This window comes from Cynocephalus volans, chromosome 6 (genome assembly GCF_027409185.1).
Source record: "Cynocephalus volans isolate mCynVol1 chromosome 6, mCynVol1.pri, whole genome shotgun sequence".
Classification (NCBI taxonomy): domain Eukaryota; kingdom Metazoa; phylum Chordata; class Mammalia; order Dermoptera; family Cynocephalidae; genus Cynocephalus; species Cynocephalus volans.
The window spans coordinates 58,245,368-58,271,964 of NC_084465.1; the positions used below are offsets into that span (position 1 = coordinate 58,245,368).

Sequence of the window (26,597 nt, forward strand, 5' to 3'; positions counted from 1 at the left end):
GAGGAAAATTTCCCTTCTGCTTATATTTTGGATTGGGATTTTAATGTAATTTGAATTGGATATATAGTCATCCTTTACTTCTACCCCTTAAATTTTAAATAGTTTCCACTTAAATAGGAAACGTCTGATTTAGGACATTTAAATATAACTCATTTAGTACCTTTTGTATAGGGAGAAAATGTGTGGAAGATTTAATATTTAAATTTTATATACTCTTAAACCTTCTGATCCTTAATTCTTCTACTGTTTCAGAGCTCCTTAAAAATATTCTTTCCAGAAAAAAAGAAGTTGGTAGTTATATTTGGTACTATGTAAGTAAAAATGTATATTTTCCCCTTCTACTCTCTGTGGGGTAGTAAGGGGTAGGTGGTAACGATGTTGTCAGTCGAGAACAGTCATCATTTATCCATAAGACAAAACTTTTTAAGCCTCCGTAATAAAATGCGGAATTGTCCCAGGAGTCTAATCTGGCACACCAGGCCTTTCCACATCTATTTTTAGGATTTAGTGGAATCTATTGTTTCCTCTAAGTAGAAAAACAATTCTAAGACACTTTGAAGTATGCTTTTGGGCTGAATTATATGGTTCCTGGTAGTTGCCTAGGTTTTGTTCCTTTGCTTAAGGCCAGTTTCAGAAACTAGTGAATTCATAAAGATTAATTTGGAAATTTGATACACAGAACTGTTCACTTTAAAATTAGGTGAAAAGGTTGTAACTTCTCTTTAAATTATCTAGAAATTATGCATCACTTTTTTTCAAGAATGACAGGATCAGAACATCTCACATTAACTTCTTGATTTATATTGAATTATAAATCTGCAGCAAAATAGTGAAAATAACCACCTTGATTTAAGGAGCCAGTGTTTTTCTCTCTCCTGTGTATAACAGTTGTACAGGTGAGGAAATGAAATCAACTGAACTATAAATTTACAATAGTACTGAGGGGTAATATTGCACAGCAACTTTGTGTGCCAGTTACTTAGCGTACATTGTTGTTATAAACTTCCAAAACAAAAACACAACCATGTATACATATTTAAGCAGGAAACAAATGGCTTAAGGGATCGGAACTTTGGCCCTCCTCAAATACAGTAAAGCTTTATTAATTTGGAATTTATAATTCTTCAACTAGAACCAAGTAGAATCTATCCTTTCTGAGAAGAGTTGGTAGTGTAAATGAGATTGTAAATGATGTACATTCAGGGTATATGTGTCCAAGAACTATGCTATTTACACAACTTTCAAATGTTGTCTCTCCATTCAAAACAACTCAAATGGAGTCTCTTGCACGTCATTATGGATTATTAATGTAGTCTTTCTTGATTGTCTAAATTTTTAGGCTTCATATACATATATTATTTATTGTTTTACAAATAAATAATTTCTTAAATGTTTGGTTAAAAAAATCCAATTAATTCAAAAAATCTCTAGAAGAAGCCGTACAATGTCTTCCACATACATTGCAATCTTAGTGACGATAATTTTCTATTTATAATGGCATATTATAAGTTTTTCTTTGGTAATAATGTATTTTAATTTTGTAGTGAACACATTTCAGAATTTATTAAGTAATTGAAGTCAGAAGCCCCAATAAAATTGGTACATAACAATTCATTGACATTTTATAATTTTTCTATATATACAAATATAATGAGGAAAATGCAGTTATCATATAGATGATTTGGCCAAGATTAAATTTTCCTATATCCAGCTGTCACTAAATAATTTTTTTTAGCAAATTTTGTCTGATGATATTGGTTCTAGAATTTATTTTGATGGCACAAATTTTTATTGAAGCATTTTATCTTGGGTAGTAAATGAGATAAGTTTAAATTATTCTATTTTCTTTTCCCAACACTTTCTGTTGTAAATATAATATTCTAAAATTGGGTCATGTTTAAAAATGGTCTGGGATTGAAGTTAAACATAATGTGAGCCAGGTTTGGTTTAAGACCCCTAAGGACAACTCATGATTCCCTAGAATGAAGCTCAAAATCCAGCTTGTTTGTTGAAAATCCCTGCTCTCCCAGGGCCCATTAAATCAAGCACACCTCTGGGCTGGACAGGACAACAGACACTAAAGATTCTCTAGACCAATGCAGGACACACAGACACTTATCCCCACAGGACAAATGTCTAATTCAGAACCAGATTTACCTCTTCTTGAAGTCTGGCAAATAAGTAGCATAAGCTGATTTCTCATTAAAATTCCCTCTACACATATTCCTCAAGAAATGTGATTTTGTCCCTTTTACAAAAACAAAATAAAACCATAGCACTAATAACAATTTTAGAATTACAATAAAAGTTGTTTAGAATGAAATATGATCTCCTTTGAATCCCTGCTGGCTACACGCTCATTCAAAATGAGACACTACCATTAGTCTGAAGGCAGAGAATAACAAGGGTAAATTTCCCTGTACACATGAAGAAAGAGGAAGTAAGTGCTAGTGCTATTAAGTACTAATAAACCCTCAGAGCAGTTCTATCTGAACAACTGAGAGTCATGTAACATTATTTAAGGTTGCTGATTTCTTAATTCTATCATTTTCCTGAAACTTATTTATTTTGCACATAAAGAAGAGGTTGCTGATTTCTTAATTCTCTCATTTTCCTGAAACTTATTTATTTTGCACATAAAGAAATGAATATTTCTGCTGCCAATCAATTCTTTATAGCCATATAGTCATTAATAAACTTTAGATTATTTAATTGTATATATTTAAATTTGAAACATTTATTTCTTTGAGGAAACCTAGTAGGTTTTATTTTTTAACTTTCCCCTTAAGTTAATAAATTGCTATTAAAAAAATGACCTATGTACTTCGAACTCACAAAACTTGCTTTAAAAGCAGAGATTCTGTATTTTGCTGTGTTCCTAAATGGTAATACATTTTTATAAAATTTCCGAGATTTTAAAAATTTATTTTATTTTTATCATTGCTTGTAGGGGAATAATCTAAAATAGGCATTTGTTTCTTATTAGGCTAAATGTCGTTAAAAGTCAAAAAGGTGTAGAAACTAGCAGAATTAGAAAATTGGGGAAAATTTCTAGCTTTTCCCAATTTTAACTCTGTTATTTTATCATTTCTAAGTACTCAAGGTGGAGAAATTACTTCTACTCAAAAAAAAAAAAAAAAAATCAAGAAATTAGTTTAAAAGTTCATAGCTGAGTTTGTTTGATGAAGTTAATGAATTCCACCTCATTTAGTAACTCAGAATCTAAAAAATGCTACACACAACCCTCTCGATAAGCTCTGGAGTTTATCAGCTCTGCTTTGCCACTTCATTAGCTGTCAAGAACTGGTAAGTGATATCACTATGAAAGTCTTGATTCAGGTAGTTGAAAATGCTCTTGTGGTAAAAGTACCAATTAACAGACTTGAAGTCAAAAGAGGGTCTATCAGGGAAGACACATCACCCACATTCATACAGTTGGTTATCATCTTTGTAGACATCAAAGTAAAGGGAGCATTTGAACTATCAGTAGTGCACTTGTATCATTTAGAGAAAAGTAAACACATTGATTTAATATATGCTATAGCAGAGTTAGCATTGACCTTAGAACTGTACCTTATAATCATGTGATGGCAAAAAAAAAAAAAAAAAAAAAAGGAATAAAAAGAGCATATTTTCTTCCCAGAGGAAGGACCACAAAACATAAAAAGATGCACATTTTCATTGTTATGTTTAAATAGATTCTTATATTTGGGTTTTCTTTTGCCAATCCTTTTTTAAATGTATTTTTTTCTTTGTGTTATTTAAACAATTCTACCATAGACTTTCCCTTAATACAGTTATCCTGTTTGAGGTTCAAAATGTTACTTCAGTGAAATTTAATTTTAATTATATGGCCTTCTATTTTCTCTCTACCTTCTACCATACTCCTGTTAAACAGAAAACTAAACAGGAAAAGCATGTTAGTATAAAATCTTAAGTATTCCAAATAAAAGTTAAAAAGTATTTTCCATAACATTTGTATGATTTTTTGTTCATATATTAAGAACAGTTGACCTCATTTCTTTGCATGATGAAAAGAGTCATTTATTAAGAAATAAATGATTCTTTATTGGTATGTTCCATACAATGCTATGCTGCATGAAAAAAATGTTTAGAGGAACACTGCATATTTTTATATTACACTTCAAATTGACATATTAAAGCCTTTGAAAGGTCTAGCTGTAAAAAAAAAAAAAATGCTTACGTAAACTTTATTAAACCCAATGATTCCCAACTTTGTATGACACAGAACCAATTGTTTAATTGTTTTTTTTTTTTTTTTTTTTTTCATGTAACAGAACTAATTCCAAAGAATATTTAGGGAGATATGTCATATTAATGTCAAAACTTGATTATTAAAAATACAATAAATTTATGAATAAGTACTGGGATGTTAAAATATTTGGGGGAAAACAGTTTGATGAGAATTTTTTTTTAAATCATAGACATTGTCTAGGCCATTTATTCTGAAAAATAAATACTGACCAGTTCCTTTCTTTGTGCTTTAATGTTGTCAACCATTCCTTTATTTTTTTTGGAGGATAACACTATTGTAATAACAATACCCCACATTTCCAGTAGATTCCTTAGAGTAATTTTAGTTTCTTTTTAAAAAATACAAATTTCCAAGTTGAAGAAAAATGATTAAATAGAGCACTAAGAAAGGTGATGGGATTACTGTAACAAATTCAGCTGAAATTGATTAATTTACATTTTCTGAATAAAAAATTTGGATGGTTTCCTAGAATTTCAGTCCTATACCTAGAACTGAAAAATAAAACATGTCACTTTATGTTTGTTGTAAGTTTTGAGACAGTATTTAAAAAAAAACATATTTCAATCAGTATATTATTGTTCAAGTCTTTGTTATTGATTTATTTAGAGGAAAATTATATTTACCTGCTGAAGCAGCATGTTTGAAATGTCTGAGTCTAAATGTCTACTTCTCTTTGAGAGCTGTAGAATCTTTAAAATGACAGTAGCTAGTTTAATTCCATTTGTGCACAAGACGTTACATTTTACAAAAGCAGCTGTTTTTCATGGAATAAGTCCAGGTTTTCTCCTCAGGATATAAACCAGTGACCTCATACTTCCAACTCAAGACCTATCTATCAACACTCTTTCCCATGCAAGATTTTCATTATGCAGGGTCCTTCCTATGGTTGGATCAGCATATCCAGGACTACATAAAATAGTGTCTCTTTTAATTAGACCCAAATGTGTTCAACTCCTATTAGATTTGCACAACATTTTTTTTTCCCTTTCACTCCAAACTTTCTGAAAGAATTGGGATGTATTTAAACTTTCACTGAGCTTTATACCTTCCTAATCCACGGCATCCACATTTTAGGAAGTTGATGCACATCAGGCAAATGTACTTCGCTCTTTCCAAACAACTTGACAACAACACTTGACCTCAAACAGGCCATCTTTCCACTTTGGAATTTTCCCCTGGTTAGATTATAAATTGTGACAACTTGTACCAAACATTGCCTTAAGGGGTTACCAAATGCAGTCTTCCTGGCTTATATTATTACTTGTTTCCTCTTTATATCCATTAGCTTATTTCAATCCTGTAGAGGAAACTACAGAAGGTCGAAGTCAAATGTTTTAAATATATCTCTACTCTAACTTTGCAAATAAAGCAGCATTTAAAATATATATTCTATTTGCTGGTGAAATCTGAGATTTCGTTAAAATTATGTTAATGAATTTTTTTCTTGTATTTAAATCAACGTAATATATTTTTTACTTTTAAATATATCTAGTTTAACTGTAGGATTAAGGAAGATTCAGAAAGCTCAGTTTTTGTTCTGAACACTACATTTAACTCAGCAACTGATTTATGACTGGACTACTGGCAAGATTCTACGTCTGTCTCTGCCTCTGTTAGACCACATGTAAAATACCTGTCCCTAAATATTTCTCAGGCAAACTGAAAAAGAAAATGAATGATGTAATGTCTGAATATCTTTCAAGACTTTTTGTCTGAAAGTGTTATAATAATTCCAATGTTTTAAAGTTTCTAGGTAACTCTTTCTAAGTGGGATTTTGTAAATTATAACAAGACAGTTTTTGCTTTTTTTTTTTTTTTTGTACATCATTCAGTGAAATCAAAGGATTTCAATAGCATTTACATGATGCATTAGAAAAAAAGAAAAAAAGAAAGAAAGAAAGAAAGAAAGAAATGATGGTGTTTACACTTTCTGACTTCCTGGCATTACTGGGGTTATATCTGACCAAAGCATGGCATTTTCTGCTTATGCTATGACAGTTACTTGGTTATTTGGATTCAGTCAAGTTTGAGGTCTCCACTGGTGAGCCTTGTATCACAAAAGTAGTTTTTAGAAATTTTACTCACGACAGGTAATCATAAACCTCTGAAAGTATGACACTTTCTAAAATGTTATTGTTAGAGCTAACATAGCATTCTTGAAACATTCTATGACTTAAAAACATCTTCATAATGACCCATTAGAAAAAATGACTTAGACTATTGTTGCATAATTTAGTAGTCCACAGAAAAGATAGTTTTATCAGTTCATTTAGTATTTACTGACTGGATTGTGAGTGAAGGAATTATTTGTAAAATATGCATTCCAATTCTACGTATGTGGCATGTTCCTGTGGGAAAGTTTGTATGTATGTAAGTCTGTATACAGTGAAGATACACATGTCAAGAAGACATGAAATGTATGTGGGAAGATTATGTTTTTGCCAGCTGTGTGTTACAGCTGTAGGATTTTTCTCTATATATTTATTTGAATGGAAGTCATAGTCCTCCATTCCGATGCACAGAATGTTAATCCTTTCAAGAACATTTCAATTTCTTTCCTTAAAGGAACTCTGTTTAACATTATCAAGTCCAGAGCTGGCTTAACAATACATTATTATCAGAGTCTTACTTGTAAGTAACCTTTTCAACTATAGTATGATGGCCAGACTTGAAATGTCTAGTATTCGTGCCAGCACTAATATAAAATACATGTATGGAATCCTGTTTTTTTCTGTGAGTTCCTGAAACATTAGCAATCAGCATTGTAATTTTCAGGCTTGGTACATTTTGATCAGGAGATTGAATGCTCTGTGCAATTTCAACATTACCTGGAATAGACGGATGGGTAAAAATGTACTCTTTTGAATGTCAATAGAAGGAATGCTGATTATTAACATTCCTTAGAATATTAAAATCTGCTAATTTTTTTTCACATTGGTAACTCTACTTCTCTAAAATTGTTAAAACAATACTCTACAATGTGTATGTTTACATGAAAAAACACAGGTATAACTACTAGCCATGAACTGTTTCCATGTTTTAAAATACCGTACATCGTTGTTGAGAGATGAATAACATCTGCAGAAATCTCTAAAGCCTCGAGTTTAGAGCCTCCCAAATACTAATTTGGAAATTCATATTTAAAGTTTTGCCGATGTTGTTGATGACTACACACTGACCAATATATATTAAGGTTAAAGGGTAAGGAGAGCATATCTACTAAGAAAAAAATTTAAAAACAGCATTCTTACCTACTTTAATGGATTCTATGTGTACATAAAAATAGCAATAGCAGTCTTTTCTGAAGATCTGGAGCATATAGCTAGTTCAAGCAAACGTAATATTCTAAGAAATGTTTGAGATTTTAACTATTAGAGAAATCGATAGAAAAGTGCATAGTTGTTGCAATTATCCAAACTTGGAAAGTCACTGTTAATTCTCTCCTTAAAATACATCTCAAACCTACACACATCTTTCAATTGCCACTTCTGCAGCCCTCGTTCAAGACATTTTTCTCTTACTTGGAGAGAATTCTAAATAAGGTTCCTGATCTAACTTTGCCACTTAATGCATTCTACACAGAACACTCAGGGAGATCCTCTTAAACATGATTCATTTCGTGCATTTCCTCTACTCAAACTTTGTAAATTGTTTTCCATTATACTTGGGATGAAATTCCAGCGTTTTATGATTCTCAAGACCCTGCCATGAGATGGCCAGTATCTTGTTAATTCCTCCCTCCTTCACCACTTAAGAGATATAGTTCTTTTCTGTCTTAGATCACTAGGAGATGCTATAACTTTGGTCTGGAACTTTTTAATCCCCTCCCTCTCTTCTCCACTTGGCTAACTTGAAACTTATGCTTTAATTTAAGTGTCACTTCTTCAGTGATGTCTTTCCTGATATGACAACCTAAAATAAGTCCCACTGTTAGATTCTTCTCAAGACACTCCATTTGCTTTATAACACTTACCATAGAGTGGAACTACGTATATTTACTTTTACCATAATTTTGTATATTGTTCCTCTCTGCAACTAGATCACAAGAATCATTTGTGTAATGCCATATGCATTTGTGACTCCTTGTACCTAACACACTGTAGGTGCTCTAAAAAATCGACTGAATGAACTATGAATAAAAAATTATTGAAAAGATTTTCATTGCTAATTGGTCTTCCATTGACCATCACATATTGTTGTGATGCCCTGAATTTTACTTGCTTTTCTAGAATGTTTTAACATTATGTTTTCTATAGAATATAAATAATCCCACAAGATGACAAAGAAGAAAATTGAATATATTGGTTTTTGTAGCTGTCAAGTGATTCCTAGATTTGTATGATAAGTCACAGTTCAGTCTTAAAGTAAATTTTATAGACTAAGTTTTAAAGTTGTCCTCTATGAAAGTACACAATTGAAAAGTATGCATTTGACTTGCTGGACCTGGTAAGTGATGACTTTATATTATAATACACTCAAAATATTTTACTTTTTTTCAAAGAAAGGGACTACAGTTTTTGCCCATCTTTCCCTCTTTACAGAAACCCATTAGAACAATATGTCAACATACACAGTTAACAGCCACTTCACATTGTTTAACAAGGTCTTAAAGGTACAATGTTCATAAGATTCTGATTAATATTTTAGTTCTTGATACAGTTAAGGTGATACTGAAGGATTGTTTATATACTCACAGAAGAAGATAGTCCATCCAAAACTACAATATCTGCAAGAATAGCAATTAAAATATACATATATATTATATATAATATATATATAGAGAGAGATATAGATTTCTTTTTATTTTAAAGTGATTTTTTATAAAGTAGGGTGATGTTTTGGTGAGCACTGATCTTTACAAACGTATTTCTCCCTGGGAAATATTACAAAAAAATCCTGATAAACAGTAAAACACTTTAGATACAAAACTCCTACCTAAGTCTCTGCCAGTCTACTCTTGCCTTATTTCCAAAGGTTTGACATAGTAATAGTGGGGGAAACAAAATTAGAACACCTCCTCTTCACACCAGTTAGAGAAAAGCATTCCAACATTAAGGCAATTTGCAGCTGGAGAAGTGCAGTGCTAAATGATACTGTAATTCAATCACAGAATAAACTGTCAAAAAATATGGTTAGGCTCTTTTAGCTCTGGATGCAATCTAAGCATTAACGCTTCTAATAATATGAGGACTGGGAAGACCCAATTTTGCCATTAGCTTTTGATAATGACTTATGTACTAACTGAGTGTGGACAATTGTGTTCTAATGCGCTTAATATAGTGAGTTTCGTAATTTAGGCATTTTGCTGTTAGAAAGCCAGAAGAAAAAGAACAACAACAACAAAAATAACAACATTGAAATCATTGTGAAAAAGAGTCCCACAATGGAAAGCATCAATTTTCACACCAGAGAGAATAAAAACACATAAAGATCATAAGTTGATTCTCAAAATATGATTGCTGCATGATCCAATTTTATTTCTGAAATAATTTATGACCTTTTAAGCCTTTAGAGATAACTATGAGGTCTTAATAAAATCTGAGGTATTGTGAGTTCAGAGTTACTGTATATTCTTAAGGACTATAGTGATTCCACATTCATTCTCATTGACACAATTACAACAAAATATTGGTACTTAAATGTTTTTTTTTTTTAAATTTAGACTTTTTTAACTAAAAACCACTTATAGCACAAAAGAAAAAAATAATATTTACTTATTTCTACACCATGACAGGAGCTCTTTCATATCCTTTAAATACATTATCCTTGTAATAACTTCATGAGGTAGGTAGTATTATTCCAGTTTTACTGATGGGAAGACTGTTGTTCAAGAGGTAAAGAAACATAGCTAAGACCTCGGATCTAGCAAGTGCCAAGGCTATCTGAATTTAAAGTTCTGAATTTATGGGCTGCTGATCACAAATGCTCTTCCTGCTTGCTCCAACAGAATTAGTCATCAGAATTAGGACAAAAGGTTGTTCTTTTGAGTGAGTAGAAGAGGGGAATACTTTTTATTGAAGCATTTTAAAATTCAATCCCAAAATTAAAATGTGAAAGCAAATCTTTAGTCTGCAGACACCATTCACAGCACAAATCATCCCAAGCACACTCATGGGACATCAGGAATCCTGTCTCCCCCACGTTAGAAAAACCAACATTAAAGGTTTTTATGCTACCAATCTATAAAAGTAGTTGGCAAGCTCATGAAAGAGGTGACTTGAAGTGATGTATGAAATGATTTCATTGCATAGTGTGTATCTTTCCCTGCTTTGGAGATTGTAGAAATACTTTGATTTATGAAAAGAGCAGCTAGATCTCTATGATCTAATTTCAAAACTTTCACAGAGCAGACACAGGACAGAAGTGCTCATTCATATGTAAAATACTTTGCATATAGATTTTACTTAATATCAAAATTGAATAGATATTTAAAATATCTATTATTTAGGAGAAGTCAATTGTCAGAAGAAAATATGAAAATATTCTATGTTTATATAATTTAGAAGAATTAATATTCTAATTACAGAATTAATACTTAAGTTCATTTAATGTTATCAACGCTTTCTTTTTCTAGCACATTGATAAAGGTTTATCAAAACAACAACAATGTATCAGAAAACTGCTTGGCTCAGTACTAATTTTAATCCTGACCCTAATTCTCAGCCCTGAGAGCTTAGCCTGCTTATGTATATAGCACTTAACATAAGGTCTTATTGGATTTACTAAAAATCACATGTTTATATTTTGAGTTTAATTTTACCGACCAAGAATATTCAGCTTCATGTAGTGCCTGTTGAATACTATGAGTATATATTTTAATAATTTATTTCTATATTAGTATACCAAAGCTCTCATATGTTTGCAACTTGTTCCAAAGTGCCATTTATTAAGTCTATTTTTTCTCTAATAAAAAAGATTCACCATAGAAACAATTGGATGCTATTATTGTCTGTGAGTGGCTAGCAGAGTTGCTGCTATACATACACTATAGTAGGATTTTACCAATGTAGATGTGGGGAGGACGAGAGAAGGAGGGAAGAGAAGCAGAGTGCCCAGCTAGAGCCAAATCTGGGGTGCAGATTCAGCTACATTTCGGGACTTAGACTGGTGGACCCTTCATTTGTTTTAGGGCCTGGAAAGAGAGAGAAACTTCATAACAAATCTCAGGAATAAAAACTGAGGAATTAATTCCAAGTACAGAAAGTTCTTATTCAATGTTGCTTGTATCCTTCTAGACTGGCATTGGTTTTGTTTGTTTGTTTGTTTGTTTTCTTTTAGAGAAAGAGAGGCTTAAGGAAAAACTGAGAGATGTGTTTCACTTTAAACACTCTCAAAACACAGGTAGCATTTTTATTTCCTCTATTGCAGGATGTTGGACAGACTGGGAGGGAATCATCATTGTCACCTTACCTACAAACAATCAAAGAGCTTGGGCACCTTAAGGTCTTAGAGGTGATGCCTTGTTGAGAAGTTCCAGAAAAGGTCTCATTACCTGATGGCTTAGCAAAACTGTAGCTCTGTCCACTTACTGTTGCAAGGCAGAAGGAAAGCTGAAGTGCACAGTTAAGCAATGGCATTATCTAGCCAACAGTTCACGCTAGTTGGATTAGATTTGTAAATTATAATTCATGAGATAGCTTCTAAGAACTCCCATAAATACTTAGGAAGAGAGCTGCTACATGGAGGCTGGGATATTGCATTAGGAGTTGTATACTAAAGCCAAGGAAGTACAAGTGATAAATCAATGTCATTGCTGATAAATTTTCTAGAAACTCACGTTTTGAGTACGCTGCAAAGATCACTGAACTTTATTTTGCAGGAAAGCAAGAAAAGGCTATTAGTGGTAAAGTAACATCAAAATGCATACAATATGTTGTTAGAGCTAAATATTAATCCAAAATTGTTGATTCCAAAATGCAAGCTTCTTCCGGTATTTATATTCTTTGTATAATGTCTTAGTTCCTATGAATTATACTTAGAGCTATAAATGTATAATAAGTTCAAGTGACATATATATATATATATGTTTATGTATATAGGGGTATGTCTAAATGAACACATATGTATGTTTTTACCTTTTAAAATACACTTACAGAAGTAACACAGTGTGTGGATGGTGAGAGCAAATATATACCAAAAAGCCAAATAAAAAATCAACTACTCTTATGCTATATGAATGAGTATTTGTAGATCAGCCTATAATTTGCAGGGACAGCACAGTTAAAATGATGAACTCTGATGACTCAAAATTCAGCTTAAATAATGTGAAAGGTGTGATATTAAAGATGCATGGAAATACTTTGAAAAAAATGCTTTCATAAAATATGAGATTGGAAAAACGCATTAACTCTCAATATATTATTTTATATGTAATTTTAAATAAGTGAAACAATTAATAAAATTAATAGCATGAATAGATATTTTTCTATATCCCCAAATTTTACAAATTCAGATTGGCAAATATTTGAGATTAATTTCATTTGTCAATTGGTGATCCCCTTCTAATCAAATCATTTTGCCAACTTGCATATATTTATGCTTTTGAAGGAAATCATATTTATAAGGGAAAATGTCAATTAATTTCACATAGTACTATTTTTAACAGAGATGTTTAATCATAAAAACAAAGGTGAATACTATAAAAGATACTTGAATAAAGCTTGAGAACCATTTCTTGTAATTCTTCTTATCTCTTAATTCATTAATAGATGAATTATCATGGTTTATTCTGAATTGTTCTTCAGATAGAAAAACTTTTTTCAATAAAATTTGTAGATTAAATCTGATATTTTTAGATACTAAAATTCTTATATCATCATAAAAAATAGAATTGTATTTAAAAATAGTATCTGAATAAACATTTTCCTTTTGTGCATTGGGCTACAAGAAAATGTAATCTTGTACCTTTGCAAATTACAATACTCTGATAACAACTTCGTCAATTTATGTCATGTTTATGTAGGCCAGCTATGCTCATATTAGCACATTTAACCCTAGTAATAATCCTGAGGTAGATTCTATTATTATTCTCAATTTATGGTGAGAAAATGTATATGAGAAATAACTTGCATGTAGTAAATCACCTGAGAAGAGAACATGGGTAGCTTAGCTTAAGAATGCTTCTGTCCATTATCCCACACTGCCTTTATGCCCCAAAACAATAAATCATAAAATATTCTTAATTCTTAACACATTCCTTCTTACCACGGTATCTGGTCTCCAATGACAAAGGTTCTTCATTTGAATATACTTTGAGGACATATTCTTATCAAGACTTCCGCAAATTATTAATGCATGTACTATGATCTAGTGCTACCTTACAAAATTCTCTGCTATGACAAGAATTCATTGACATCTCATCCAGAAATGCTTCCCTCCTATCCCCTCTTAAAAACTGTAGTAATATTTTGAGACAAAAAGCTAGGCAACAATGCATATTTTTAAGAAATAAATTTGAAATAATTATAATTATGTAATTATATGGGTATTTAGGAAACAACTGATACCAATGAGTCAAAAAACAAAGATTTACTGAGTACTTAATATGTTGGAAAAGAAAACTTTTCCTGTCCTAATGAAAAAGTATATATGATGGGCAGATGAATTCACTTGTAGCCTAATTGGCTATAAAATAGGACCTTCTTAATAAGATCCTTTTGGACTTACAGTTCAGCCTGTATTTACAGTAAACATGAGTATATATGCTATGTGATGATATAAAATGTGGAAGGTAAAATGTAGTAGGATAAGAAAGACAAGATGGGTAGCAGCAATGTCGAGTTAATAAATGAACAATGTGGGCCGAGCCCGTGGCGCACTTGGTAGAGTGCTGCGCTGGGAGCGCAGCAACGCTCCCGCCGCGGGTTCGGATCCTATATAGGACTGACCGGTGCACTCACTGGCTGAGTGCCGGTCACGAAAAAACGACAAAAAAAATAAATAAATAAACAAAAAATAAATGAACAATGTATTATGTAAAATATTGTGTGCCTGTTTTGCTTATTACTGTATTCTCAGTGCCTAGCACTGGTTGTATGGTATACTGGGTGTTAAATAAATATTTTCTGAATGAATGAATACTCCAAAAGAAATTCAGATTGGCTGAATCATGGATGTAAATGACAGAGCAGAATGATGCAATCACTCACTAAAAGGCAGATCTGAAAACATAATGCATCTTGTAAGACCAGATAGGTAGAGAATTTCTTCAGAAGATAGAGAGGAATCATGAAGAGGTTAAAAAAAAAAGAAAAGAAAAATAGAAGGAGAAGGTACCCAATCAGGATCGAGCCTCAGAAAGCTCACATATGGTCCTCAAGCTGCCTATGGGACATGTGATTGGTGTCTCCAGGTGGCAGTTGAATATGGATTGGAGTCATTAAAACTGTTAGTATAAACCACACCCACAGCCTCCCTCTGAATAAAAGGAACAGTAGTTTGCTGCCATGCTCTATATCATGCATCCACAATTTAATGGATTAGAGATATCTGGCTGAGCCAAAGTCTGTACTCTATATGCCTCTGACGTGTCCTGGCACAATAACTCTTTTCGGTAGGAACATTTTGTTATTGAATCCTAAATGAAAAGATTAAATTTACTCTCTTAGGGAATTTGAAGACTAGACACACAGAGAGTTCAGTATGGCAAACACCCAGACACAGAGAAGGTTGTAAGAAGAGCTCATGACAACAGAAGCCATGAAAAGCAGAAACTAAGAGGTGGAGCAGAGCACAGAAGAATTTATAAGTTGTGTTAATAAAATAAGACAGAGAAATGGCAATCATCTGGTGTAGGTTTTTCTATGTCATTCAGATATACAGTTTGAGAATTCCCAATGCCTTCATTTCCTAGTTCAAGCTTAAACTCACTTCAAGGGGATAAGATAAAAGTTACTATAATATGGCTTTTCAAATACAAATAAAAGAAACAAACAAGAACCATAAATATGAAGACTATGTGTCAAAATGGCTTAATTTTGAAATGCATTTTAGTGATTATTTCAATCTTTTGAAGCTTAAAATGAAAGAAATATAGAAGTGGGCCAAAGGCTAAACCAACAACTAATGGCTGTAAGTTATTACAAGGAATTGGTGACAGACTTCAGCCATTTTGTTCGACCATACTTATTATTTTTATTCCCATAGATTATACAAACGTATCTCACTCAGTAAGTGAAATACTACTTAAGAATAAATAAAGGCACCATGGTGTAAGCTCAATGATAATTCATACGTAAAGGGAATAAAATTCTGGAATTCCACATTCCAGGATGATACCCAATTAGAAACACTGCTTCTGAAAAAAGACAATAAAAAATAAACAAAAATAACATGTCTTCTGAGTTGTTATTTCCCACCTTCACATGATTTGTTCAAAAATCAAATTAAATTAATGGGTATATTCTCTCTCTTACTCAATTTATGATGTATTTACAAACTCCTTTGTTCTTTTTGTGGCCCACATGCTGACATAGCAATCTATTTTCTATTCTTTTAATTTCTAATGCTCTAATGTTTTGCATTTGACAAAAGATAAATGCACATGGGATTTTTTTACATTAAAAACAGCTAAGCTTTTCTAACATTGACTGCTTTCATAAATAAAGATAACATCAATGTTACAACTACACACTGAAGTATTAAAAGGAAGGAAATAATTTCTGCAAACTTAACTGGCCAAAAAAATAAATGTATGCTGCAAATAAGAGTATCACATAGTTCTAAACCCAGAGGGAAATGAATGATGACTCTCTAGTTATGGAAATTATGAACTTTATTTTAATTAATTTACACCATCTCATAAGCAAATTAGATGATTAAGAGAATGGAATTGTATTTCAGAATCTGATAGAAACCAATTTCAATACCTAATACCTACCGGTTCAGGACACATATGAGATTTTCTGCCAGTTGTGTTAATATTTTAATCTGAAATTTTAAGATTATCTTCTTTATCTAAATTTGTCAGATAATGGTTGAAACTTCTTTCCTACTTAGCTCTAATAGATAACTTTATTTTTTGAGTGTTCAAGTTTTTATTGAACTATATACCACTGAAGCAGTGACTATACATTAGGGGGACGTGACAAGTTTTAAAAAATGTTGAGTCTAATGTAATTGATCCTGAGTTGAGGTCTGGTGTCAGTACTTTGTCTTTTAACAATCTCACCATGTGTTTCTAATTTATAGTCCGTGTTTCAAACTCTATATTGTCCCGAATATATTAACTATTGTGATGAAAATAACATATCTATTGTAAATGTAAATAACATTTCTATTGCTATTGAATAAAAACATTTCCCAGTATGTAGAAGAAAATATAAAAACATTTCTCCATTATTTATATTATCTATGAAAAATAATGAAGTATGATAATATGTTCCAAAAAGTTTATGTGGGTACAAGCCCTTGGCCATGCAGTCCTATTGCTGCCATAAGTCAAGAGTGAAAGCCAATGAATAATCCTAGTCTACAATTTTGTAATTAATCAAATTAATAATTGATCTAAGATATCTAATATTATTATTACTGTAAAATTTGAGCATTACAGATAATCATCATTTATATATCTATGTAAATGCTCTTTATTGTAAGCTTTGTTCACTGGAGCAAAATATAAGTGGTAGAGGAGGATTTTAAAATTAATTATAAGTTTACTGCATTTTAATAGGAATTATTATATAGTAATTACGTAATTTCTATTCCTCAATATTAAAACTAAGGTTCATAACATTAATATAAATGAATTTTTCCAGCAGTTTCTGCTTTGCTTTTGAAAACAAGATACCATCTCTCTCCTTTTAGGTCACCATGAATAGACTACAATTAATCAATCACAAAAATAATGACCCTTTTTTCCAAATAGTTTCATATTTAACAAATATTAAGACTTAAAGCTCTGTTCTTCTTGCATCCTACTGTTACTTAAAAATAAAATGGCCTCAACAAATGAGAGTTCAAGCAAGAAAAGTAAAAATTAAAAAAAGAAAAATGAAAAGAAATAATGACAAATGTAAGTGTCACCAAGCACACTGCAATTTCAGTTTTCAGGTTGCAAAGATGAATGAGACTTCAGGTGAAAACAGCTTTGTTAGCATAGCCCTGATGTAAGATATGGTAGGTGAACTCAGCTTGGCACAGCTTGGTTACAATGACTCACTACCTTGCAATGATAAAACATTTTTATACAAGCATTCTTGTACATCTTGCCCATCTTTCTATTTATAAAAGCTTTAACATTTCATTTAAAAAATGAAAGTGACTTTTTGTAATAAATGAAATACTAAAAAATGTTTATAAAATGCATCTACTGCAATTCTCAAAAGTACTTTATTCCACATCACAGTGACTTTTTAAATGAAACTTAAAGCTGTTTTCCTCTAGTGCTTTTTATGCAAATAAGGCTGCAAAATAACAAATACAGTGACTATCTGGATTACTTAGAAAATGCCATTGCACATTTTTCTGCTATTTGCTGTATGTATATTTGTGACAATCATATGAAATATAGTTGATACATGATCAAAATATCTTTATATATAGATTTCAAGTGTAATAGGGGAACTGAAAATTATTCTAGGGTATTTTGAATAATGTAATTAACTTGTTTTCATATAGATGCTTATCTATATATTAAAATCTCTGAGAATGTTTTTCAGACTTTTCTTTCACTTAAAATTGTAATTGTTGGATCTTCTCAAATGTGTACAATTGATCCTCATGAAAAGCTCTTGCTGCATTAAAGGATTTCCAAGCTGGAAACAGACAGTGTGTGGCTTTATGTTTGCCAAGTGTTGCCATCTTAAAATCTTGACTGTTGAAACAATAACATTTTGGCTGCTTTTATAACACTCATTGAATGTTTACAGTTTAGTAAATGTGCATTTTTATAAACAGAGAGCTTACCTAATTAAACTGGACCAGTGTAAGAACTAGGTCAATGTATTGTGAACAAAATAATCCCAATATGGTTAGGTTATGGAACAGCTCAATTTTGCTCATTGAGTTCTATCGATTTTTGGCAGAGAGAACAGAAAGAAAGAACAGATGGTGAAAGAAAGAAATTGAGCTGCCGGTGATGAAATACACTATCACACTGAATTATAAAGAATGGTGCTCCACTCCTCTGAATAGTTACTTCAATTAGAGTACAAAATTAACACATACTGCTTATTTCAGAAGCAACAGAATATTTTCAACAAAAATGAACATAGATTTCAGTTTCAAGTTGCCATAAACCAGTGTTAAAATATGACATCATATGAAGGAGAAAGGTTGCTTTCTGCAGTTGGCTTAATGAAACAGATAAATTGTAGTTCCTTATTGGGGTTGGAGAATGAGAGAGATTAGCATTTCTTCACTGATAATTTGAGTGTTCAAATCTGAGAGATTTCTAATACTTAGAAATAGGTGAAACTTTTTAATATATATGTAAATTATATGTGAATATGCAAGTTAACATATTTGTGGCTACAGAGATTGGAAGATGTCCTACCTTCAAATAAACAAAATTACTAGAAAAATTCATCTTCTTCAAAATAACATAAGGATATCAATTTGGAATATTATGGCAAATTAATTCCATATAGATATTGGTATCAATTCTACTGTTTTACTGTGTGTCTAGATAAATAATATCTTGAACAGCTAAACAGAAGTTGCATGTAAGATATGTAAAAATCAAAATAAAACAAACAAAAATATTAATAAAGAAAATATAATTCTTATACTTTAAATGAACCGTTTTGATAAGAAAAAGTATATTAAGAGAGGACCAGATTATTTTAATGTTAAACATTTCAAAGATCTTTTAACCAAACATTGTGTTTTATTTGGTTTAAATGACAGCATAATCCTTTGGAGTTTTTTGTATTTTCTGTATCATGAGAATAACAATTTAATCCATATCATACCGCTTCAAACAAGAGTCAATCCATTAACTCACATGTTCAGTGGTAGAGGAAGGAAGCTATATGATCAAAAGCAAGAGTTCACCATACTTTTTCAAATCTCACACACTTTTGAGTTTTGAATCAGAATTTGTCTATATTTTGTGAGTTAACCAACCAATATATTCATATTGTATATCTCGACATTGTTAATCACTGGGATTAAGTTGACCTTTGATCTCTAAAAGAGCAAAATGAATAGCTCTGTCATTTCCTAGTGCCATTTGGTTCAGTCATCTGTAAACTTTTTCTAAGGGCCTTATAGTAAATATTTTGGACATTGCAGGCCAAGAGGCAATACTGAGAATATTGTGTAGGTATTTATGTAACAAGAGAGAACACACTTCCATATATCTTTTGACAAAATTCAAAACTTCATTTGTTAAACTGAAGTTTGAATTTTGTATAATTTTCATGTCACAAACGTTATTCTTCTTTTTTATTTATTTTGTCTTTTTTTTTTTTTTTCGTGACCAGCACTCAGCCAGTGAGTGCACCAGCCATTCCCAAATAGGATCCGAACCCGCGGTGGGAGCATCGCCGCGCTCCCATCACCCCGCTCTCCTGAGTGCGCCACAGGCTCGGCCCCAAACGTTATTCTTCTGATTTTGCTTTTAGCCATTTAAATGTGTAAAACTGCTTCTTACCTTGCAGGCTATGACAGCAGGCTGGATCTAGTCCACAGACTGTAATTTGCCAAACTGATTTAATCTATTGTTTTATTTTTGTCTTGGAAAGTATCTAAGCTATAGGAAGAAACATAAATTTCTTTACCTAAGGATATATAAGTCTCTTAACCTGACATTTTTCTTTCTGAGATATGTACCTGAAAGAGTTTGGGGGAAATATTAATTAATTCAATGACTGAGTTCCAAATTCTCTTGTATTCCTACCTACAGGGTAAAAGATAAGTTTTTGTTTCTCCCAATACTCTATGACTATATTTTTAGTGGAAAAGTACAGTGAGAAGCAATGATTTTTTGAAGCAAGAGCATACTTATGTAATATTTTAGTTATTACATACACCTGAGTTTCTCTCCAGTTGGCCTATTTTGTCTCATTGTCTTCTAAAATATCACTTCTGATCATTAACAAAGTAGGAATTATTTTCCATTAAACACTAAACCATCTTTAAAAGCTCTTATAAAAATTGCTATTTTGTTTATTGGAAAGATAATATCAAATACATTTCAATATCATGGAGAAACCGAGCATGACTTTACTGGGTTTCTCTACTCATCTCTACTTAGCTACGAAGGTGATGGCACCATACACTGAGCAGTAGAGGACAAGACAAGGAGTGAGACTGACAGATAGAAGAACCAAATAAACTCAAGGTGACCTGAATTCAAGTTGGTACATCCAGGAAGAGAGATCCAGGGTTCAAAGAGTCACGTGTATCTGAAATTCTCTGGCAGAAATCAAATCCTGACGTCCAGAAATACTGAAATAATGCATAATTTGTTCTTTTTCTAGTTCCTTGATGATATTCCAGGTTCATAGTAGACAAGGAAAGTACTTTAATGTTAATAATTAAGTACTCTAATTACTCATCTGGTCACCACTAAAAAACAATTTCTTAGTGAAAGGGCTGAATTAAAAACAAACTATAATCGGTGGTTTTCACAGTTGCCAAATTGGCCTTATCTCTAGATGAAATAATTCATCACTTATGGTAAAACCCGAGCAGCCACATTATCCAAACACAGTTTTCTCTTTCTTCTTGAAAGACTGATACGGCTCTCAGCATTTCATAAAGACTGCCCATGACAGTTAGGCTGAGAAGTAATTCTTCCAGTAAAGCATCTGAAATAGAATGTGACAATTGACTCTAGTCTCTGATTTCATTCATTTTTCAAAAAGTTTGCCAAAACTTAGGAACCTTTACATGAACCAGGTCCAAGTTTCCAGCAATGCTGGGGTAATACTGAAATGTTAGGAAGGAATTTATGGTTTAGCAGGTAAATCATGTGGAACATAGAGGTTTTGCATTATTTCAGCCTCAACCCCCTTAATACAGAAGTTTCACTTGAGTTTTGCAGATGTTTTTCTTGAAATCTATAATAATTTGTATGGTGAAACAACTTAAGCATCAACAAAAATCAGAGGCTAGAACTATTTGCTTTTGCAAAAATTACTTTTTATATGTTACCTTTTTTTATTTCAGTAAACTTAATTATGTAATGGCATGTAACTAGTTATGCAGTACTAGAAAACTATACACCGTAATTCACTTCAAAGAACAGTTCAAGTTTTTATGGAAATCCACTTAATTTCCTAAATAAGGAGATAGAACAAACAATGATCTAGATTGACATTTATCTTCTTGTAGTTCTAATTGTTCATTTTTACATGTACTACATACACTTAAACTATTTTATTTTTTCCAAAGATGTTATGTATTAGAGTATGTTTTAAGTTAGGAAAATAAGTTGTTAGTTATTCTCTGAAATGTTTAGCATCTCAAATGCAATAGCGGTAATTTATAGCAAGAATTTTTAAGACTCTGTGATTTTGTATTTAATTTTTTTTAAAGTTTTATTTCTACTGTAATGATTATGCACAATTGCACAGGTGCTGCCTTCAAACAACACTCTCTTCTGATCCTCTTGAATCAGATCTTCAACCAAAGCAATGACTAAAAGTAAGGACTTTTGTGTCCAACAGGCTTAAGAATTCTAGCTTTTTTCTCCTATTACTTGTTCTACTTTGGGCCTTGGTTTCCTCATCCATAAAATGATGGAAAATAATGTCCACTGCCTGCAGTTGCTGTAATGAATAGTTTACATAAAAATCTTAACACTGTTTCTGGCCAATAATAAACATTCGTTAAATTTTGATGATTGGCATTTTTATCATCACCATTATTTACTATAACAGAAACATAGGAGTTATATTTTAAATAACATTAAAAACAATTGTTTTAGAGCTAACCTTATTTCAAAATGCAATATGCATCTACATTAGGCAATGCCAACCACCCTCAGTAAAAAGAATGGGAAGATGGAGCTCAAGCTAGCATCTCACGATACTACCCAGTCCTGTTGGGCATCAAGTGTCAGCTTTCCTTTGCTTTGGGGGCATGAAGCTTCCACAAGGAGGTACACAGGGAAGTTTAGCAATAAGCAGTCTGTTATTTGGGACAATGGTTCTAGGGCTACAAACTGGAATTTTCTTGTTTTTCTTTTAGTTTTTTAAAACATCTGAATTTATTACTTAATTAATTTCATTATTTAATTAATTTATTTTTGTTTCTTATTTTAAATTGTAACATAGTTGATTGCACAAAAATGTGATGTACAGAGTTGAATGTCATTATCTGTGTGCGATATGTGATGTTCAAGTCAGGATAATTAGTATATTCAATGTTATACAATGTAGTCATTTTTAATAGGTTGGGAACTGGAATTTTCTTGTGAACAAGCTCCATTCCCTTCTTTTGGAGTCATGTGATGTCTTAAAGGCAGAGTATGAAACAAACAGGTAAAGGTCTTGCTTCTCTAAATGACAGCTGACAAATGTTTTGGTTGGAAACCTACAACAACTTTTTCTTTCCTCTCTCTGTCACTGCCTCCATTATTCTGAATAAAGCAATCTTATAAACATTTTATCAGGTAGATGGATGTACTATTAAAAGCTCGATATGTGAATCGTGAATGTCTGGAAGTAGGCATAGGAGCAGACTCTGTGTGAACTTTGCTTGCCCCACCAAAGAATGCTCTGAAGTTTTATAGCAGTTTTTATTTATGGTCACAGTGATTCACCAGCACTAACAAGCATTAAATTTTCACAGCACTCTTATCACTTTATTTGGCATAGGAAATGGTAAATATGCTACAGCCTAAATATGAAATTCTGACTTTGACTACCAGTATTGTTCTTCCCTAAGAGCAATTCTTTCTATTTAGTTGCTCTTTTTAAAAAATAATACAACATCTCGTCTCCTGGAATTTATCAGTTGTTTAGAATGCAGTTCTTATATTTCAGTAGATACAAATCTTGGTACAAAATGCACATTAAGAGGTTATTCTGTGGTATGTTCTAAATTGCTGAAACAATTTCAATGAAGGTCCCAATTAGTGCGAATATTTAGAACTTTGAAGAAAAGAACCAGCCAAGTCAAAAAATTATTATCCAGACTGAAATAAAGATCAGATGGGTGTAAATATGTTTTCTATTGGGATTTCTACCACAAATGGTTCCCTCTTCCTGTATTTAATAGAAAACATACAATGAGTTTGATGTGTACCTATAGAAAAGAAGAAAAATCATTTATTTTCTAAGTTGTATTACCATATTTATTTATGAATGATGGCATAGCAAATCATTAGAGTGCCAGATTAATACCTATAAGAGTCTGATACAGTGGATTAAAAATGGCTTTAAAATTCCAAGCATAATAGAAAAATTAGTATTTGTAGACAAAGTGAACAGCTTAACATCTAAGAATTAGGAGTCGTGTGTAAGAATGTTAAAATATTTCTTTAAGCATTACACAGAACTTTCAGATCTGACGGAGCAATTCCTGGCATTCTCTGTTCACACACATTTCTAAGCAACTTTGACAATGTTGTTCGTGAACTGGAAGCAGTGATGTTGATGAAAGTAAATAATTGAGATAATTGAGTCTGGAGCCATCTTTCCTTAGTAGCACACATTCAGTTCAGTGTGTGCAACATTTAATTTCAGTAGTAAATATGAGTGACTCTGAAAAACTGGAAAAATGGCACCATCTAAGGCTTCTTTCATTGTTGGGTAATGATATTTTGCCTTGAGCTATAAAATTGGAGTACTTCAGTGGTGCTGTCAAGTTTCTGGAAAATATTTTTGGAATAGTCTTCTATTATTAGAAACACCCAGGGAAAAAGTTAAGAAAATGCTACTTCAAAAAGTAAAAAGGACATGGTGAGGCATATTCATTCAAATGAAGCTTATTCTTCTGCATGAATCATTGGAGTGAAAATAGGAAGAATAGACTTATAATTCAGCGGAATGCCTTTAGAATTGTGATATCCAAAGAGTCAATGAAAGGATCATACGACATACTAGCTATATAGAGTAAAGGTTGTATATCTCATGAAGTATATTTTGATCCATTACATATCAGAAAACTCATTAAAATAAACCAACCTCGACATAGGTTATCTGTATTTGGTTCCCCTAACGGGCCATGAATTTTATTCTCCTAAATGATTATGATATAAAGTTATCATATTTGTTCTTTATCTGCAGCATCTGCTCATTATTGTCACACAGATAAAGCCTTCTTTCTGTTCTTTTCCTGGGCTAAAAGAAACCACATTTTTTAAAGGATAATTTCAATAATATTGTAAATGAAATTTAATGAGATTATGGGAACATGTTTTCACTGGTAACAATTTTTTATAATATAAGTTTTGTTCCATGCATGATCTTTATTATTTATTATGTTTACTTTTTACAAAGTACATTCAGAAAATACCCCACTATGGGCCGAGCCCGTGGCGCACTTGGTAGGGTGCTGCGCTGGGAGCGTGGCGACGCTCGACGCTCCCGCCGCGGGTTCGGATCCTATATAGGACTGACCGGTGCACTCACTGGCTGAGTGCCGGTCACGAAAAAACGGCAAAAAAAAAAAAAAAAAAAGAAAATACCCCACTACTATCAGACAATCCAATATCCTCTACACAATTTTTAATAATTTTGTAAGTTAGAGTTGTTTCCTACATCAAATGAGTAAGATTTGTAAGAAAAAATAAAGCGTTAACCAATTTATTTTTAAGTAAGGTTTTCTCTTCCCCAGTCTCACCTCACAGCACCTATTTCCTACACTGGATTCCACTCTCCTGATTTGATTTACTCCCATCCCTTTAGCTGTCTTGATAAAATTCTGGATAGATCGTTGTAGCAACAACTCTATTGTTAGCTGTAACTACCAAACTATCTAGTCATCTTGCTCTTTCATCTCTCCTATGATCCAGTTCTTGGCTTAGTCACTGTTCATCAGTCTCTTCAGAGAATAATAGAAAGTCACACACAACAACTAGTACCCGTGTCATCCAGTATAGCCACATGGATTGAAATGACTTATTCAGCTGACTGGTTAATACAGTGCAGGAAAAAGACAGTCAAACAAATTGTCTTTGTCCTCCCCAAATAAAGCTCATGTATTTACCTAATGGCTAACACAACTCTTGACATATCTTACTTGTACTGTTCCTTCAGTCCTCAGCTTTTATCTCACTCCTTTGTAAAGAATGCCTCTTTTGCTTTTCCATTACACTGATTATCTATTCTGCACTGTTATCACTTGACCTGGTATCTCATATTGTGAGCCCTTCTTATATTTTCTATGAATGTCTAATATTTACTGAGCACTTGCCATGACAGACATTTTGCTTAGTGCTCCACCTATATTCATTATATATTTTATAAAGGGCATTGTCCAAGTCTCATGTAATCTACATACACAACAACACAAAAGGGTAGATCTTTTATTATTCCCATCTTACAAATAAAGATAGAGTTTTAATGAGATATGTTGTCCAAGGTCACAGAGAAAATTTTGTCAGGTTTGAGCTCAAATTTCTATGATTACTAAAACCATGTTCCTAACAACAGTGAATCCTAACTAGATTATGGTTCTGAACTTTGTGTCTTGCACCTAAAATGTACTCAAATATATGAACTAAAAATAATGATCCTGACAATTTTTATGAATTATTTAATGATTTCCATTGGAAACTGAAGGCAGATGAGGAAATAGACAGTTGTTGAGTACCCCTTTTGTGGCATACATGTATCCTTAGAGAGATCAAGTTACTTGCCCATGGTTATTCAATTAGTACCTGAATTTATCTGATAAAATTATCTTAAACATGCCCAGGCAAAGTAAAATACTAAACATTCCATGAGGTGCCTTTGAAACTTTCTCTTTTTATTTATTCTGCTTCTGTCACCTAGAATGTTCTCCTGCTCCCCTTCATGCCTGCCAAAAGGTCCTTCAAATGTTTCTTCTCATATCAGAACTTTCCTGATCTCTATGTTCATGGTGAGATGTCAATTTTCTGAGTTCTCACAGTTATTTGTTGGGATATATCACTCCTCACACATTTGCCCCATAATGTGTGTTTTGACATACCTGCCTACCCTGCCTGCTGAATTAGGCTCTTTTGGGTAGAAAGCATAACATATTTATCCGTGCATATCTTATAATTTATATTGCACTGTATTGCATACCATATTAATATTTGTTAAAGGAGTGATCAAAGGTTATGTAGTCATTGATCACTGACATACTCAGATTTTCAAAACTGGTTCCCATTGTCTCATTATCTGACACTCCTTTCTATATAAGGTTAAAATTATTTGCTCTTTCTCAGATATGCTGTGCA

General features: G+C 32.2%; 1 protein-coding gene across 1 annotated transcript in view; it reads right to left on the minus strand.

Moving 5' to 3' along the window:
• Positions 1-26,597, minus strand: part of SEMA3A (semaphorin 3A) — a 200,575-nt gene that overhangs the window by 158,405 nt on the left and 15,573 nt on the right. The gene's annotated exons all lie outside the window — the stretch shown is intronic.